This window comes from Zonotrichia albicollis, chromosome 9, assembly GCF_047830755.1.
Source record: "Zonotrichia albicollis isolate bZonAlb1 chromosome 9, bZonAlb1.hap1, whole genome shotgun sequence".
NCBI classification, from domain to species: domain Eukaryota; kingdom Metazoa; phylum Chordata; class Aves; order Passeriformes; family Passerellidae; genus Zonotrichia; species Zonotrichia albicollis.
Window position 1 is genome coordinate 459,325 of NC_133827.1, and position 8,616 is coordinate 467,940.

The window sequence follows — 8,616 nt, forward strand, 5'->3', positions numbered from 1 at the left end:
TGAAGTAGAGCAATGCGGGGTACAGAGACATGAAATGGTGGTGGAGGAGCCCAAGGAAGCCAGTCCCAGCTGAGCAGTCAGAGATTTGGCTGTGGGCAGGAGGGCCTGTGGGGGTCTCACTGTGAGCCTCTGAGGGGCCCTGGTTTGTGCCCCCCAGCCCACCCTTAGAGGTTTCTGCCATGCAAACAGGGACAGCTGGGAGGGAGTTGTCTCAGCCCCATCTGCTGCCTGGCACGCTCAAGCAGATGGGAACTGTGCCAGGGTTCCTGCCAGGTTGTGTGGCAGAGAGGGAACTGCAGGGCCCAGTGCCACTGGGCTGGCCCTGCTGGGAAGGAAGGTGCCAACCAGCACACGAGGGGCAGGGCATGGAAAGGCAGACACTTCTTTCTGTCCCTGTGGGAATCAGCACAGTGCCTGTCTTTCAAAGGCAGGGGCCTATGTGAGTCATTGGAGTTTCCTGAAAGGAAGAAAACCCAGGGACAGAAAGCACCATTTCTAGAGCATTGGCAGGGCAAAAATCCCAGCATGATGAAGAAATCACAATAAAAGATGAGTGGGATTCTGGGCCAGGTTTGCCTGTGATGGCAAGGTCTTGCACACTGGGGATGACTGAGGAGCAGACAGTCCCATTGCTCCTCGTTCTGGGTCTTTCCAGGAACTTTATGTATCCTGATTGAGCCCCTGAAGCAATGAGCTTGGAAAGTAATGGTTCACTGTTCTTTGTTGTATTTTTTTTTCTGGTGGACAGCATCCATTTGTAACTTCAGCCAAGCCACCATTCATCCTGGCACAACTCATCAACTCTGTGAAGAAGACGAATAACCCTAACCCTAAACCCTAAACCTAAAACCTAACCTTAAATGCTAACCCAAACCCAAACCCTAGCCCTATCCCTATCTCTAACCCTTACCCTAAACCCAACCCTAAGCCTAAACCTAAGCCTAAGCCTAAGCCTAAGCCTAAACCCAAACCTAAACCTAAGCCTAAACCTAAGCCTAAGCCTAAGCCTAAACCCAAACCTAAACCTAAGCCTAAGCATAAGCCTAAGTCGAAGCCTAAGCATAACCCTAACCCTGGGAGACGAGAACATAGCAATCATGTCAAGATATTATCTCTGTTACCAATTTAGAGTAGGATTGTAGAGTAGGGTTGCCAAAGAGATTTGTAGCATAGAATTATAGATTAGAGTTGTAATTAATAAAGTTTCTGAAACATCAACTCACTTGGAAGATTCTCCTCCTTCTGACCCCTTCAGAAAATTCAACATTTCCTTCTGAATTACCAATTGTTTTTTATTGGTGCTAAGTCACACATATGGCTTCTTTTGTATGGTTTCATAAGTGAGGAGGGGACTTCATATCATTCATCCTCTCCAGACCGCACTGCCTTTGGAATATGAGCCACTGGCTGGTTATTGCACAGCTGCAGTATTTCTAGTTGAGGCAGTAAGGGCAATGGCATTTGAGGGCAAAACCAAAATAAGAATGAGGCAGCCCAAACACCCTGTGCAGATGCAGGCCTTCAGCTGTGACTGGAGAGCATTGGGGTTCCTGTCACTTGGATTTGTATCCCTAAATGCAATAATCTCTTTGGCTAGAGGAGAGCCTTACTCAAGTGAGAAAGCAGAAAGGTCAGAGAGGGTGCTCGGGAAGGTCTCCTGTGGTGCAGAACTGTCAGCGCCGGTGAGGTGAGAGCGGGCCCGGCCTTGCCCGGGCTGGAGCCCCAGCAGAGCCCCGGCAGAGGCCGGAGCAGCCTGAGCCCCGGCAGAGGCAGGCTGGAAGGAGGCCCTTGGAGCTGCAAGAGGCAGCAGCCGGGCCCTGGGTGCCTCTTGCTGGGAGCGGGCGAATCCTCCGCTCTCAGAGCCCAGGTGGCAGCTGGCTGCTGCCGAGGGGAAGCGCAGCCGTGCTGGGCACAGCCCGGCCTGGAGGCATTGGCCGTCTGGAGTGTGCCCAGGAGCAGGGAAAGGCCAGGGGCAGCCACGAGCCGCTGGGCTGGCTGAGGATTCCTCCTCTTCTGCTGGCTGCCCTGCAACTCCTGGCAAAGGCCAGCAGTGTGTGCAGCACTCTGGGCACCGGGGCAGGGAGCCGGGCTGCTCGGCAGGCTGGAGCACAGGGCAGCTCCTTCAGGCCCGGCACTTGTGCCAGGGAAGCGAGGCCAGCGTGAGGCAGGGACAGCTTGGCAGGGCCCATCTGCAGGAGCCAGCGGCTCACGCAGCTCTGGGAGGAAGCGCCTGCAATCCTGCAGTTCTGCACTGAGCCAGAGCAAAGGTGTGAGATGCAGAGTGTTTGGCAGAAATATTCAGGCCCACCAGGCCAGCCTGCTTTGTGCTCTGTGGCGCACAGCAAGCGCTGTGCAATGCAGCTCTGAGCTGCTGGGAGAGAGGCAGTTGGGGATGTGCCTGAGGTGAGTCAAGGAGTTAGCTGAAAATGGAATTAGGATAATTGAAAAGTGCAGATGGGTCGAGGGGCCAGCTGGGAATAGAATTGGAATAGAAGAAGATTTCATATTTTAGTTAAGATTTTAAAATGAGGTAAGAAGCTAAGTTAGTAAAACAGCCAGCAGAAATGATGTACCCTGGTTAAAGAGTACCAAATATATTAGGAACATAAAGCTAGGAGTGACAGGGATAGAGGAAGCAATTGTGAAGAAGCAGAGACCATAGAAATACCTTGCCTTAAGAATAATTGAACAGTTAGGAGAGGCTTGGACCATGAGCAGCAGGTCCAAAGGTCTTGCCAACTGGCCATGGGAGAAGAGTTCACCATGAGGAAGACGGCTTTCTTCCTCCCATAAAACCACTCCCTCATTTCAAAATCCCACCAACCCAGTTAAGGGAGTACAATTGCACAGCTGTAATAGATATTCAACTGATAAAAATGCAAAGCAGGCAGGTAAAAATTATGTATTATGGGTCCTTAGAAACCTATTGTAAAACCTTTTCTGTAGAAATAGAGAGCAGGAGTCTGCAACTCCTTGCACGTGTCTTTAGAAACTAGTTCACATGTGTCCAGTGCTGCAATAAATACCCTTCTTTTCTACTATAATTAGTTGAAGAGTCATCTTCAAGGGTTATGCTGGAGTAGTGAACTGATTTGGAAGGGAGCAGAAGAGTTTCAGCAGGCAATTTTTGGAAGAGATGGAAGGCTCTTGTGACTGAAGGGAAAGCCATTTGGAATGAGTAATGATCCCAAAGTCCATACAATTGTATCTTTGTGTCTGAATTTAAATCAGAATGATTATAGATAGCTTCATGCAATTTATCTACAAATTTATCAAAGTCTTCATTCTTCTTTGGTGAATTTGTGTAAAAGACATGGGGTGTAACTTATCTGTAAGTGCAAGGACAGCATTATATGCTAATTGTTGGCTCATCTGTAAGACTTGATCAATGCTCTTAGCCTGGGCAGTAGCAGTAGCCCAGAGCCCCTTGCCAAGTTTGTTGTGCTGTTGAACCATACAGAGGATCACCCTGCACTCTAGGTCTTGCTGCTTCTTGAGCACACTTTTCCTCCCAGCTTTTATGAAACATCACCTGCTGATGGAGTGGCATTATAAGTCTTATTAGGGTATGCATATCAGCTGGAATTAATGTGTTAGATGTAAAAATATACTGCAGAAGTGACTGTGCACATTGGGATTTTCAACCAAATTGTGAAATTTCTGCTCCCAATTTTTCTAAAATCTTCCAATCGAAAGGTTCTCAAACTCTACTTGCAGCATTAGTTACTACAGGAAAAGCCTCTACATCATTGGAGAGAAAAGTCCCTTCTACAATAGCTTCTGTAATAACTCTCTTCCACTTTTGTTTCTGAGCTGCTTCAATTTCAAGGTCACATTCCAACTCCATTTCCACATTCTTTACAGCATGAGAAGTAGGATTTCGTTTAACCAGCAAGAATGCTGGCTCAGAGACAAACTGAGAGGGTGATAACCGCTTTCCTGGTTGTCTGTCTGAACCTACTATCATTGACAAGTCAATTTTCTCAAAAGAATAATCTCTTTTGGAGACAACTGAATCCTTTAGTTGAATTACCAATTTTTGCAAATTGTCCACTAAAGATTTTAAATCCTCTTCAATAGAAGCACTATTCATAATAACATCTCCTTCCTTATTGTTTTCACTAACAGCATGTTTCTTTTCTGTGGTCAACAGCTTTTTAACTCTGAGTACAACTGTCCTTTGGTCTGTAGCCTAACCCCCCCGAAGAGGCAGCAGCTTCCTCATTCTCGCTCTGAGCTGGAGGAGCAGTCAGTGTAACGCTCGATTCTTAGCTGAGGGGTTGGGGGCTGCGTGAGGGAATATCTAAGGTGGTAGAAAACAGTTGCTGAACTGAAGTTACTGGAAATGCCTGAGGCTGTTCTGACTTGGAGGTGAGGGCTGCGGAAGCCACAGCAGCAGCTTTCCTCTCTGCCTTCAAGGCTTGCAACACCTCTATGTTAATTTTCCACACAGTAGAATATTTAGACATCTCTTTTGCTCCATTCCGTCAGACGCAATACAGTCCCACGACATCCACCCCACAGCTTCCCATGTTAAAATCTCAAAAGCAACCTGTGCTCCTGCTACGAGATTATGGTCTCAAGCCAGTGCAATAGTCCCTTCAAATTGGAAGCATCATACTTTTGTTCTCTCTTAGAGAGGATGTGTTGGAGGAGTTTCTGAGCACCTTCCCTTTCATGTTCAGACCCCATCTCCTCCCCGGCTGCTCACCTTGATCAGAGTGAGATTCAAGTAATCTACGATTAGAGCTCCAGTAACCTTTTCCTCTCACCGAGGCAGTGAGGATACTTTAAACCAGCTTCTCCGCTCCTCGAGGGTTGGTTCCGATCTTCTGCACATCAGCCAAATTGCCGACCTCGAGTCCCTTTTTGTGCTATGACATTGAGCCTGCCCGCGTTCTCACCAGAAATGCAGGGTGTGGAGGTTCAGGGATATCACACCATAACCAATATGATCCAGTCAAGCCAAATTTATTATCCCTAAAAAGAGTACATTTATAATAAATCTCTACTGTCCATGCGTCTCTAGCTAATACGTGATTGGTTTCTTCTAGCTGCTCACGCGTCTAAAATAGAATGCTGATTGGATCACCTAATTTTTCACGCATCTTGCTGTGGTCATCTGGTCCAACCATGACTCAGTTTTTTCTTACTTTCCCAAGCTCGCTGACAAACCTTCTGAGTCTTAACAACTCTTCTTCTTGTGTCTTCTTCAAGGATATACCGGCCCCATTTCTGAATATGTCCATTATTCATTGTTTGTGGATGTGTCCATTGTCCATTAGTACAAGCAGGGTGAATTGCACATCAGCTGAATATGGCCATTGTCTAGCAAGAACTCCTCAATCTGCAAAAACTCTCAACAGTCCCCTATCCCCAGTCTGATGCTGCACATGGAGCCACTCCCACAAGTGCCTGGCTGCGTACATCTGGCCAATGGCTCGTGCCCACAGCAGCCCACTCTGCCAAGGCAGGGCTCTGAGGGTGCAGGTCAGGCTGTCAAGTAGGACCATGACACAGTGGGTGCACGGTGGGACTGTGGGAAGGGCCTGGGCACAGCAAGGGCTGCAAGTGCCCAAGGCCAGGGGCTTCTCCATGCAGCTTCCAGTGGACTCAGCTGCTGAAGGGGCGCTGGGTGTGGCACTTTGTGACACAGGGCCCTTGATTATGCGGGACATGATGGTGCCTGGAGACCATTATGACATCAGAAAGCCCCACCGTGACTGAGCGTGTATCTAAGGGGCGCAGAGCCCTGGGGTGCCCAGTCCCGTGAGAGCTACTCTCGTAGAAGGAAGCAGCTCCCGGGATCTGTCCATGCTACAGGAGCTCTGAGATGGAAGAGAGCAAGACAAAGCTCAACTCCTTCCAGTCACCCAGCCCCCTGCCCAGCTGGGGGCAAGACCAGGCCCTCAGTGGGCACTTGGTGGGGGCAGTGGGTGCCTCAGCCTGGCCACGGTCAGACACTGAGGAGGAGGAGGAAGAGAAGAAACCTGACAGAGATGACAAGTGGGGAGATGTTGGGGCCCGAGAGCTTGGCCTGAGGGAAGAGGCGACAAGCTGTGAATTCTCCCAGTTGGTGCCAGCAATGGCAGCCAAGGAAGCGTCCCCACGCAGAGCAAGGAGTGCCCATGAGCTCCACCAGTGGAAGGCAGCTGTGAGGGTGCTGTGGAGAGATGGGGCACAGCAACAGCCCCGCCAGTGGCAACAAAGGGCAACAGTCCAGGAGCTGCCCCCAGTGGAAAAGGAGGTGACTGAGCCAAAGCTGAGCCAGTGAGGGGAGGGAAGTGTGAACAGCCGGGAGAAGCAGGCACATTCTCCTGCCCCCAGGGAGGAGGTGCCATCAGCAGGGACACAGAGCCCAGTCCCTTCTCCAGACAGCCCCTGCTGCCCCCCAGCCCTTCACCCATCCCACTGGGAGCCCAAACCCCCAGGGAGCAGCTGGAAGAGACAGAGCAGGGCTCAGTGCTGGCAGAGAAGGAGAGTGAGGAGGGCACCTCAGCTGGCAATGATGAAGACTGGGAATCCTACAGCCAGACTGAGCTGCCCCAAGAGTGCCAAGGTGAGGCAGAGCCAGAGCAGTCCCAAGGAGAGTTCAGCAGTTCCCAAGACCTCTCCAGCTGGGAAGACTGCAGTGAACCAGAGCTCAGAGAACTCCGAGATGATTCCACGGAGGAAGACAGAAGCAGCACAGACCTGCCACAGGACTGCTGTGAAGGTAACAGCATCTTCAGCTTCGGGCCCACTCCCTTGCTGTGGGAGGGGGAGGACAGTGACTGGGATGAAGTCAGCATCCACGAGCTGTCTGAAGGGGAAGGCAGGGCCCAAAGGCTGGCAGATCTTGCGGCAGATGGGCTGCCACTACCCATCCCTCAGGAGGTCTGGCTTGAGGGGCAGGCACCAGAGTCCCTGTGTGCCTCGCTTCCCTCCCTGTGCAGTGAAGGCTCCGTGGGCCAGCAGGGGCCTGAGGCAGGGCCACAGAGCCCGGGGCCTGCCCCGCAGAGCCCTGGCAGCACCTCAGCTGGCCAGCCGGGAGCGCAGGCCCACAGGCAGCAGCAGCTGCCCCGAGCAAACAGCCCGGCCGCCTCAGGCGGGCGCTGGGGGCACTGTGGGCGCTGCTCTGCTGGCCCTGCCTGGCGCAGCAGCTGCAGGAGCAGCGCCCATGGCCCTGCCCAGCCCTGGCCGGCCGATGGCGGCTGCTCCCTGCGTGGGGCCCCAGGGAGCCACACAGGCGGCCTCGGCCTGGACATGGCCCCGCAGCCTCAGCTGCCCCGGCCAGCCTGGAGCATCTCCCCAGCACCCACAGGCACTGCTGGGGCCAGCCCCAAACAGCACGCGTGGGACATGATTGGTGACAGAGCGCTCAGCAGGGAATCCCAGAGTCATCGAGGTGGGAAGAAACCCTGACGCTCACCCAGTGCCACCGGCACCCTGGCAGCACCATCATCACTACAAAACCATGTCCCCAAGGGCCACCTGGAAGCAAGGGACTGTTGGGACACTGTGGGGCCCCATGGAACCCAGGGAACATGGAACACCTCTGGCTGGCTTGGCCAGGGGCCACCTGAGAGCTCTGGCTGACCTTGGGAAGTCAAGGGCTGCCTCTCATCAGCTCCTGGAGCACTGAGGCTCCATGCTTTCCTTGCTACGGAAAAGAACTATCTCACTTTTCAGATGCCCATTGCCAAAATTGGTACTCTCCCTAAAAAATTTCCTGTATGCAAGGGTATCTTGCAAAACAAAACCTGCCAGCCCTGGCTGGCCTTGGCCTCTGGTGGTCACCTCTCATCTGCCCCTGAAACAGAGGGGCTCTGTTCCTTCATTCCTATGGAAAAAAAAAACAGCCTTCTTGTCCAGTAACCATGGCCAAAATTACAATTTGGCCTCCCAAATTCCATATATCCAAGGATTGCTCCCAGACAAAATAGCCAGGACAGGTCAGGCTGTCCTTGTCCTCTGGTGATTTTCTTAGACTATGAGCTGAATGTCTTCATTTGGAAACACCTTGGAGAGGGCCCAGAGGTGTCCCAGGAGGGGTTTGGAGGCCTTGGGCACATGAGCACTGTATAGGGACAATGGAGCTCTGTGCTCAGTGGGTTGGAGACTGAGGACAGTGGAGCAGAGCCATGAGAGTGTTTAAAGAGCAACTGCAGGGATGGTGGATCCTTTTGATATGATGGAAAACAGCCAGAGAGAGGAAGAATTAATGCAAAGGGGAGCAGGAAAGGCCCAGACTGGCACCAGGAGAAAGGAATTTCCCTGGCAGGGCAGGACTGTGGTGCAGCATGTCCCCAGCAGGAGCCTGGAGCAGCCCAAGGCTTTGTGTGGGCAGGCAGAGGCAGGCAGGAGGCAGAGCTGTCAGCAAAGGAAGGGGCCAGCCAGGTGGGGCAGCCAGGGGATGCCGACAGCCTGCAGGGACAGAGGCGCAGGGCAGGGACACCGTGGGACAGCCTGGGCTGCACAGGGCGCAGGGATGGGCAGCAGCTGCAAGACAGCCCTGCCAGAGCCAACTTGGGCAGCACTTTGGCCACGGCTGGTAGGCCTGGGCCTGAGCCCACGAGGGGACAATGAGCCTTGCAGGGCTGGGGCCTCATTGCCTCCATGTCCCTGCTCAGCAGC